Below are 10,902 nucleotides of genomic sequence, written 5' to 3'. Positions count from 1 at the left end.
AGTTACCCTCTTACCTCCATTCTCTTTTCCTTCCCAATTATTTCACTTCTCCACTCTCACTTTCTATCTCTTGGGTCACCTGATCACTCTTTCTCCGTCTTTCTCTAGCTTCCCCCACACTCACTCTTACTTTCCTATGTGCCTCAACGCACAGCTCCAGTAAAGGCACATGTGGATTCATCAATGCCTGATGCCTAACACACCCAGGGAAGTGCTCCTGGGAGCCTCAGAAGGAAAACTAAGCCCTCCAGAGGAATCAGGAAATTCTTTCTTCTAGGAGATGAGAGATCAGACAGTAGCTCCCTCCCACCAGGCTACCATGACCCGCAGCAGCATTTGTCCTCAGCCCTGCCATGAGACCAAGGGCCATCCAACCACCCCTTGCAAGACATGATTTCAACTGTTTCAGAACAACTGATTAATCATATTTTTTTAGATTTGTTGAAGGTTTTCTTTGTGATACATAAATATAGCTTCCAACGTTATTTTTTTCCTGTGCCTGTTGCTCCATGAGAAATTTCTGGTTTTTGCTAGAAGACCCAGTGGGAGAGCAAAGAATTGCTGGGACTGCAATGTTACTATCAGCTGCAATCTGGGCTGTGGTGTTCCTCGTCCAGAGCTGGGGAGGAGGGAATGTTTGTCAGACTCTTTTTCTTTTTGCTTGTTTTTGTTAAAACCTGTTTAACTCAAAACTCCTGTTGAACAGTTGACAGAAGTTCTACATCTCCCCCTCTCCAAATTAGAGCTGGGAAAGTGGCAGCTCTGATTTCATCTCATTATGATGCCCTTGTCTCTCTCACTCTGGTGCTGTAATGAGCTCCATGCTCCTATGGAATCTGATTGACTTCCAGGGGGTTCTGAACAAGCTGAGTCATCTAGCTCCACAAAGCAGCTTGCAGGGTGGGGGCCTAGTTCTCCAGAAAACAGCAGCCGCCCAAGGCACACTTTGATGTTCCTTATATTGTTAAAAAACAAACAAAGGAGGTCCACCCTTTTTCTTAAATCTTGGTAAAATCTTTGAGGCCACCCTTATGTATCATGAAGAAGCAGTAAAGGGGACAGCTGATGGCCTTAACTTTCCCTAGCCCTGCAAATAAATCCTTGATTTGCATAAAAAGCAAGTAACACAGATGTGAGGCAGGATATGCCTAGTGGAAATTCCAGTAGAATCCACCTGCTGTCTTACTGGTTTCTACTGATCTCTTTTGGTTTGTACTGTAGCACAAAAAATCTGCTGCCTAGTTTTAAAAACTAAGGCCCAATCCTGCAAAGATTAATGACGTTTTTAGCTTTTCCCTTGGTGAGCAGTGCTACTGAAGCCAAAGAGGCCACTCACAGTGCATGATTCAGCATGCGTGGGAGGATTTGTCTACATAGGGCATTATTCCAGAATTGCTTTTCCCAAATAACTTCATGTGTGGATACTCTTATTCCAGAATAAGAACACCCAACTACAGAGTTAATTAGGAATGGTTAATCCATTTAAAATTCACACCCTACCTTAATGTTAATGTATTGACAAGCTCTAAATCTTCTAGTATTGCCAAACCCAAATATTCCAGAATCATGAGTCAGCCCTCAAAAAATCATGAGATTGGCTTACAAAACATTAACATTTTAAAATAATCAGTGTCGGGTTCTTTGAATGTATCTTTTGTGCAGGAAACTTTCATGAATGGATTTATGTTTACAACCTTCTCTGTGCACTCACAAGGGCTAATGTTTTCTATGTGCTAGCCACAAGGGCTAAAAAAGGAAAATTGAGATTCTCGGGTAATAACATGACTCCATGCCTTGGGAGCTAAAAGACCCCTCCCCCAAATCATGTGACTTGTAATGAGATTTGGCAAAAGGAGACTCTTTGCAGGATGGGGGCTTACGTGAGCACTAGTGCCCACATGTGTAGAGTGAATCACATGCATAAGTGTTTGCAGAATCAGGGGCTATGTAGTTCCAGATGGAACCACTATAAAATAAACCAGCTGAAAAACTTCATTTGAATTCTCCACTTGGGATGGCAGACTCCATCCTCATAGTAGATTAATTTGAAGGCAGGTTTTACAATATCTGCTTTTATGATGAAGGGTTTTGTTTTTGTTTGTAATTGCTCTTATTCATGTTGTCATAGCCTGGGAGACAGCCCTGTGTTTAGCAAACAATCATGCAAATCACACAGAGGAAAAGAGGGAGAGGAGACTATTACTTTTTTAGCTGAGAGTTATGGAGCTTAGAGATGGGCCGGAAAAACGAAGCAGAGCTTCAAATCGGCGTCAGCATTTTGAACACCACAATTTTTGAGGCTGTTCTGACCAATCCTGCAAACACAGAATCTGCATGTAATATCACACATGTGTGATTCTCACTGAGTTCAGTGGGATGGCTTCTGTGCTTAAGTGTACAAGTGTTTCCAAGGTAAAGGTCTTGGTTTCGCATGTTATCGGGACGGGGTAAAAAAAGTGCACATTTCAGAACAAGATCAGGGGCTGGATTCCAATCTCCTCCCCCGCTCCCAGCTACTCCAAATGTATGGATTTGGTTTGAATGCCGGGTTGAACGCCCTCCACGATTATTTCTGTATTGATTTTTCATAAAAAAGTACAGCGCGTCTAATTAACCTTCAACAAAATCCGGAGTCACAACTTGACGGGAACAGGCAATAAGATCAGGGCGGTGATTTCACCTCCCCTACTCCACACACACACCACGGAGGTAAAAGCTATCGGGATCGAGCGGGTCTGAACACCAGGTTAGTGAGAACGCGGCTCGGCTCAGCTCACCCGATGCGGGGAAGAATATGGCCAGCAGGGGGCGCTCTGGCCTGCGGAAAGCCTGAGGGCAGCGGCAAGCGGCAGAGGCGGGCGCTTTGGAACCCTGAGCTGCCTGCTGCGTCCTCCCCTCGCTGCTGCTGCTGCTGCACTTTGTTCCACGAGCAGCAGCAGCAGCAGAAAGCCAGAACAGGGGGGGAGCAGCGTAACCTGGGTGCCTCCTTCCCTGAGGCTGGTTATCTATGCGCCGGAGAGAGCCCTCCTGGCGGGGGGACACTCCTTGGCCACCTCGCGCCTAGGGCTGGGGAGATTTCCCTGCCGCCCTCCCCTCCAGCTCGCCCCCGGTGCAAGGGAAGCCTGGCGGCGGCACATCAGCTGCTGCCTGCAAGGAAGGAAAACAACCCCTCTAAAGGTAAGAGGCTCCCAAAGGCAGCAGCAGGGACTGTGGTGGGCTGGGATGTTGCCAGCTCATTGGGTCCCCTTTTGTTCTCCTTTAACTCCCCCGACCCCACAAATTGTGTGTGTTTGTTTTTGCATGTGTGCTTGTTTTGTAATATGGCGAATTGCAATGTCCACTGCCACCCTCCCTTCCCCTGTTTCAACTGGTGTCGGGGGTAGAGACTGGAAGCCCTCAGGCTGGGAGCCTTGTGTGTGTTTTAACTCCTTCAGGATCTGCCAGGTGACGCCTTCCCCAGCGTATTTCAGACCTATGCTATACAAGTAGAGTGAGAGGGTGTTTTTTTTTCTGGGTTCCTCCCCCCACCTTGTCAGGGTGTTGGGGAGACAAATGCTGCTGATGTGTCTCTAATTTTTCCTGGTAACTTCAGCGGTACCTGCCACACCTGCTCTCTGATCTTGTCAGCTGGGCTTCCACCACGGGAGGTTTGTAGCTGATTTTATTGTCCCCCTGGAGTAGAGGCTGTTTGAAGTACTGGTACCTATGTGTTGTTAATGACTTCCCACCCCTTTAGGTAAGGTGACCTGGCTCATGTTATCAATTTGTCAATATCAGACGATGTCCTAACTAGGGGCATTGGGCAAGAGGGGCTAACAGTGTAAGACTAGTGTATCTATTTTCTCTGTGCCCCTTCCCCCTTTTAGCAGGTGATTTGGATCTTCCTCATTATAGTGCCACTTTCTGGCTTTTCTGAAGGCAGCTCTTCTTGTCTGTGACTGACTATGCACTTTTTTTTGGTGGGATACCTTTGTCTGTCCCACTCCGTTTTACTCCTCTCTTGTCTCTGATCTTCTCTCTTCAAACCTTTCCCTCCTCTTTGCTATCTTTCCTTGGCACGCACCCCCCCCCCCCCCAGCTTGTTCTAGGCTCGAACACCAGTGGTGGTCTCATGGTCTGTCTTAAGGGATCCCCAGCGGGACTACGTACACCGTGATTTCCCAGGGGGATAAATATTTTTGGATTGGGAGTGAGCACCCAAAAAGCAATTCCACAGCTGGGAATAAAGCCTGGTTTAAAATTGGTTAGTAGCAACCATCAAAATAGCTAGAGGGACAGATGTTCCTACTACTACTTTGTTGTTCTCCTCCCTTTCCTCAGTTTTAATATCCTGGTAGAACAGATGAAATATGAATAAAGATGAACACCTTTTGCTGTGAACTGCAGCCATAAAACCCCATTGACCTCAATGGGATTGCATTTATATAAGTAATAGTGGAGTTTTCATTTAAAATGAAGTACAAAGGAGGAGCTGTGTGATGAAACCTGTGTTCAGATGTACGCTCAGTAGGGGGTTTTCTGACTTTTTCTGTAGCATGGGCCACATAGACTCATAGACTTTAAGGTCAGAAGGGACCATTATGGTCATCTAGTCTGACCTCCCGCATGATGCAGGCCACAAAAGCTGACCCACCCAATTTCCCTTATCTCAGCTGTTGAAGTCTCCAGATCGTGATTTAAAGACTTCAAGTCGCAGAGAATCCTCCAGCTTGTGACCCCTGCCCTATGCTGCGGAGGAAGGCAAAAAACCTCCAGGGCCTCTGCCAATCTACCCTGGAGGAAAATTCCTTCCCGACCCCAAATATGGCGATCAGTAGAACCCCTAGCATACAGGCAAGATTCTCCAGCCGGACCCACATTTTACCAGCGATGGCACGTTATTGCCTAATTGACTAAAATCACGTTATCCCATCAAACCATTCCCTCCATAAACTTATCTAGCCTAATCTTGAAGTCAGAGAGGTCTTTCGCCCCCACCGTTTCCCTCGGAAGGCTGTTCCAGAATTTCACTCCTTAACAGGGTGTCTCTTGGACATCTCCCCTCCCATTTCTGATCATGTGGCTCTTCTCCTCTTTCCATTTGCCCTTGCACAACATCCTATGTCAGCTACCAAAACTGCTTATGTGGGAAGGTAATGTTAGCCAAACATTTGTGTACTTAGTAGCTGGAAACGAGGAGAGTAAGCGCCATATTCCCAAGCACCTCTCCATGGAGCACCCGGGCAAGTGCTTCACGGACCATTGTTTGACTACTGCTGCATTAGGCCATATGCGAGACGAATTTGGCATTCTCAGCTTAGTTTTTAATGACCAGTAGGGGACCTGAGATTTTTTTTTTTTTAAAGGTTCATGTGACACAAGGAAGGGGCTCTGCATTCTGTCTTGGTGTCCACGCTGTTAGTAAAACTTTTGTATCGACAATGACCAGGTTTGGTTTAAAGGACATCATGGAGCTAATTGCCAGGTATATTCTTTGTACAATGACTGTCTTGTACACGGCTAGTGAATAAGTGTTGTTGGCAGATTTGTATCTTTAGTCAGGGTAACATGATACTTCTGCTTTTTTCTTTTTTGTATATTTTTATTTTATTGGCATGGATTCTATTAACACAGTTGTCTTTGAACATTATTTTTATTGTACAACAAGTTATGAAACCCTCTAGGATTACATTATAGGTGTGTGTGTATGTATATGTGTATGTATGTATATACTGTGAAGTTTTTGTATCTGATTCTTCATGGTCTTTGATCTAAAACTTTTTGAATGGTTGTATCTGACAGATGCAATTGGGAAGAAGTAAATACAAATAAATGTCCAATTAGAAGGAATACACTGTGATTGAGAGTTACCAGGACATACATAAATTATTATACAGAATGAACAGTTATTCTAATGATACTCCCATTTTTAATCTCTGCATTTTGCCATACAAGTAATTTTTTTCAGTCAGATGTTAACTTCACACATGAAATATGATTTTCAGTCCAGCTGGAAACGTATCATAGAATATCAGGGTTGGAAGGAACCTCAGGAGGTCATCCAGTCCAACCCACTGCTCAAAGCAGTATCGATCCCCAACTAAATCATCCCAGCCATGTAAAATCACTTCTGTTAACTGCAGCATTTTTTTCCCCTGTAGGTGAAAGTTAAACACACAAAGTTAAATAATTGGTGCCTCCAGAACCTAAATATATCAAAACTTCTCCCTTTGCAACTGTAATGGAATAATAGAAAACTTGAAGCACACATGGTAAGGACTGTAGTTACAGAATGCTTGCTGACTTTCATTTCAGTGACTAGTATTTGCTTCTCTATCATCCTTCTCTCAAGTACTGTGCCATCCAGTAAACTGGGAGGCCTTGTATCCTTGGTCCTCCAAGGTTTTTCTTTGAATATTACAGAATCTCTTCTCTTTAACCTGAGTGGCTGGTAGCCAGCAAGAAAAGTGATTTAACACCTTTGAATGATGCTGTCTCAATCCTCCGATTAGAAAAAGTTCCAGTGGTGCTTTACACTGCTGTGTGTATTGATTTTCCTAAAGTGGCTGGGATAGATCACCTTCATGTGGCGAGGCTTGTTTTTTATATTTTCTTTGGTACAGAATTTTCCATAAAACCAGTTTTGTGTCTCTATGCCACTGAGATCCAAAGTTTTCAAACATCCTGGCTCTGAGTTGGTTTTCCAAGTATGCTATGCAATGGTTTGCAACTACACGGCTTTTAGCCATCTTTTTGATCTGCCTTTATTAATGTGTATTGCAGTTATCAATGGCTTTAACCTTCTTGGAGCTTTTACCTTTTCATTGTTTTCCCTATTGCAGTCTCTAGTTAAATGGTTACTGTCACTTGAAAATCACCTTTTTGTCTGAAAATCTTGTACTTACTATAGTTATGAGGAATAGCTACGTTTCTGATCCTGCAGACGTATACACTTATTAAACTTAAGCAAGTGAGTGGTTTTGCTTAAATCAGTAGGACTGGTGGTGTGCATAAAATTGAGCGTTTGTGCAAGTGTTTGCAAGATTGAGACCTTTGGTTGCTCTAACTGAAAGGTTAGAGAAAATATGTGAAGAGTCAGTTTTGCTGTTCCCCTGTAAAATTAGTAATTTTTTTTCCTCGTTGAAAAGATCTCAATTAACATTAATGTGGGAGCAGAAAAACCCTCCTCCCCTCCTATTTTTTTTTTTTTTTTTTTAAATCCAGGATATACAATTCAAAGGGTGCTGTGTCAGAAACTAGTCAGTTAAAATAGACCTTGTCAGCTTGAACTTTGAGCTCATCTCCATTTTGATCTGATACCCGAATTCCCTCAAAGTCTAATGCACATACAAAATGTCATAAATAGTTTCATTGCGACGGAACTGCTCACATGCTTAAAGTTAAGCACTGTGAGGCCAACTGGCAAGAGGGTTACAGAATGTCCTGATTCTGGTATGTACGTTCTGGTTCACCAAAGAGGTCATGTAAGGTCTTAAATGAAAGCGGGGTCACACTCATCATTAATCTCATTGTGAAATGTATGTACAGACAATACTGTAGGGAGTAATGTATTTATCCTGAAAATATGTTTTAAAGTCTGTATCAAAGCAAGCTTGACAAACAGGTTTTCTATCAGCTGAGGGATGTTTATTCACCTGTCTCCCTGTTGAGATGTAAATTAAGTATTGTCTCATTCACAATGGGTCTCCCATCACCGATCTAAGCTGAAGGTAAAAATTTCAAAAAGGAACTAAGAGCTAGAGAAACACAGCAATGGAAGAGAACCTTCTCTTGTTATACACTTCAAAGTTTTACTGAACTGTATTCAGTGAACAAAGATACCACATCATGTTGCAACTGGGAAATAAATGGGCGGTGTGTTTACATTCATAAAAATGGGATGTCAAGCAACCTTGGTTGAAATGCTGCAGAGGACCCTGGGGGTGAAGTAAAGCTAAGTTTGGTCTCTAGAAAGCGTGTTAAGATTTTATTTTATATGTAACTTTTTGTTTCAAATTAGCTTACTCACTATCCCTTGAATCTTGAGTTTTTGATAACAAGCTTGTTGTTGTTTTCACTATAAATATGTGGTAGTGCTGTGGTATTAAGCAAGGTGCTGATCCTGAGCTGAATCATATGAGCGGGTGTGCATACTGTCCCTTTGGGAACAGCAGACCTGGTATTTCTGTGAGTGTTCAGTGGTTCAGCTGACGCTACAGGGGAGCTCTTCAAAGGGGCTTGGGGACTAGGGTGCACCTATTGCTAACCTGCAAAGCAAGGTAAGGACTAGCACTGCCCAGAGGAGAGTGCTTGGGTGGCTAACAGGCTGGTGATAACGGGGAGCTGACACCCAGTTAAGCACAAGCAAGTCTACCTCTCAGTGGAGGCAGAGGGGTAACAAGGTGACTCTCAGTCCTGGGTACCCTGAGAACCGACACAAGCACATGTGTATGTGTTTGCAAGATTGGGGCCTTGGGTGTTATATGCAACTGTAATTGGTCAAACATTTCAGACTTCTATTTTTCAGTTGGGCTACACACATGAGTAAAATTACATATGCCATGAATCTTTGCGGGATCAGGGCCTAAATTGGAAATAGCTGATTGCAAATCATCTTGTTTTGTCTTGATTACCTCCATCATTTTCTTGCAATATGTATATCCAAATGTTTAGCCAGCTAAAAGTGAAAATAGTAGAAACCTTCAGCTGGAAAAAAGTGCTGCTGATCAGTCTTCTAACTTCTGTGTAGCATATTAAACAGTATCTCCATTTAGCCACTTCTAAGGATTTTGTGCAATGTAGTTTTGATACTTTATCTGTGACCCTCATTGTTAAAAAGGTAAACATTCTGTCTGTATCTGGTCTCAGAGCTCCACTCAGACCAGCCTCTTAACCAGTAACACAATTAGGAAATTGCCATATTTTCCAGTAGAGTGCAAATCTTTGATAATTCATAACAAGTCCTGTATTTGGATACAGACTGGCTACCTAGTGAGGAGGGATTTAACTAGGTTTGAGGGGGGCAGGTGAGTCACAAACACGGAGACCTGGGAGAAGGGTCAGAATTTGGGGGGAACATGGGCTGTTATAGCAGAGACAAAGGAGAGACAAGACAGAACTTGGGGGGGGGGATCAAATCAGTATCTTAGATGTCTGTATACTAATGCAAGAAGTATGGGGAATAAGCAGGAAGAACTCAAAATGCTAGTAAATAAACACAATGATGACATAGTTGGAATCACAGAGATTTGGTGGGATAATAAGCATGACTGGAATATTGGTATAGAAGGGTACAGCTTGCTCAGGGAGGACAGGCAGGGGAAAAGGGGAGGAGGTGTTGCCTTATATATTTAAAATGTATACACTTGGACTGAGGTTGAGATGGAAATAGGAGATTTATTAAAAGTCTCCAGGTAAGGCTAAAAAGGGTTAAAAACAAGGGTTGTGCCATGGTAGAGATCCACTACAGACCACCTAACCAGGAAGAAGAGGTGAATGAGGCTTTTTTTAAACAACTAACAAAATCATCCAAAGGACAGGACTTGGTGGTGATGGGGGACTTCAACTACTCAGGCATCTGTTGGGAAAATAACACAGCAGGGCACAGATTAGCCAAAAAGTTCTTAAAATTGTCTCCAATACATTCCATTTCAGAAGTTGGAGAAAGCTACTAGGGGAAAGGCTGTTCTAGATTTTATTTTGACAAATAAGGAGGAACTGGTTGAGGATTTGAAAGTGGAAGGCAGCTTGGGTGAAAGTGACCATGAAAGGGTAGAGTTCATGATTCTAAGGAATGGTAGGAGGGAGAACAGCACAATAAAGACAATGGATTTCAAGAAGGCAGATGTTATCAAACTCAGGGAGTTGGTAGGTAAGATCCCATGGGAAGCAAGTCTAAAGGGAAAAACAATTGAAGACACTTGGCAGTTTTTCAGAGAGCCATTATTAAGAGCACAAGAGCAAACTATCCCACGGCGTAGGAAATATAGGAAGTATGGCAAGAGACCACCTTGGCTTAACCAGGAGATCTTCAATGATCTAAAACTCAAAAAAGAGGCTTACAAAAAGTGGAAACTAGGTCAAATTAAAAAGGATGAATATAAACAAATAACACAAGTATATAGGGACAAAATTAGAAAGGCCAAGACACAAAACGAGATCAAACTAGCTAGAGACATAAAGGGTAACAAGAAAACATTCTACAGATTCATTAGAAGCAAGAGGAAGACCAAGGACAGGGTAGGCCCATTACTCAATGGGGGGCGGGGGGGAGAATAATAAAAGAAAATGTGGAAATGGCAGAGGTGCTTAATGACTCCTTTGTTTCAATTTTCACCAAGAAGGTTGGTGGTGATTGGACGTCTAACATAGTGAATGCTAGTGATAATGAGGTAGGATCAGAGGGTAAAATAGGAAAAGAACAAGTTAAAAATTACTTAGACAAACTAGATGTCTTCAAGTCACCTGAGCCTGATGAAATGCATCCTAGAATACTCAAGGAGCTGACTGAGAAGATATCTGAGCCATTAGCGATTATCTTTGAAAAGTCATGGAAGATGGGAGACATTCCAGAAGACTGGAAAAGGGCAAATATAGTGCTCATTTATAAAAAGGGAAATAAGTACAATGTGGGGAATTACAGACCAGTCAGCTGGTTGAAAAACCATTCCCGGAGAGTAATCAGTGGTTCACAGTCATGCTGGAAGGGCATAACGGGTGGGGTCCCAGCGGGATCAGTTCTGGATCCGGTTCTGTTCAATATCTTCAGCAATGATTTCGATAATGGCATAGAGGGTATACTTATAAAGTTTGCGGAAGATACCAAGTTGGGAGGGGTTTCAAGTGCTTTGGAGGATAGGATTAAAATTTGAAATGTTCTGAAGTAAATAGGATGAAATTCAATAAGGACAAATGCAAAGCACT

At 42.9% G+C, this 10,902-nt stretch overlaps 1 protein-coding gene across 1 annotated transcript in view; it reads left to right on the top strand.

Moving 5' to 3' along the window:
• The first annotated feature begins 2,934 nt into the window (after positions 1–2,934).
• Positions 2,935–10,902, top strand: part of EPS8 (epidermal growth factor receptor pathway substrate 8) — a 203,782-nt gene continuing 195,814 nt past the window's right edge. Inside the window, exon 1 of the mRNA XM_026652262.1 lies at positions 2,935–3,177. The gene's annotated coding sequence lies outside the window, so the exon portion shown is untranslated. The remainder of the gene's footprint in view (positions 3,178–10,902) is intronic.

This window comes from Terrapene carolina, unplaced genomic scaffold (assembly GCF_002925995.2).
Source record: "Terrapene carolina triunguis isolate 2854851 unplaced genomic scaffold, T_m_triunguis-2.0 Scaffold112, whole genome shotgun sequence".
NCBI lineage: Eukaryota > Metazoa > Chordata > Testudines > Emydidae > Terrapene > Terrapene triunguis.
Note: the sequence above shows the minus strand (reverse complement) of the source record. Positions and strands in the feature narration are given on the sequence as shown.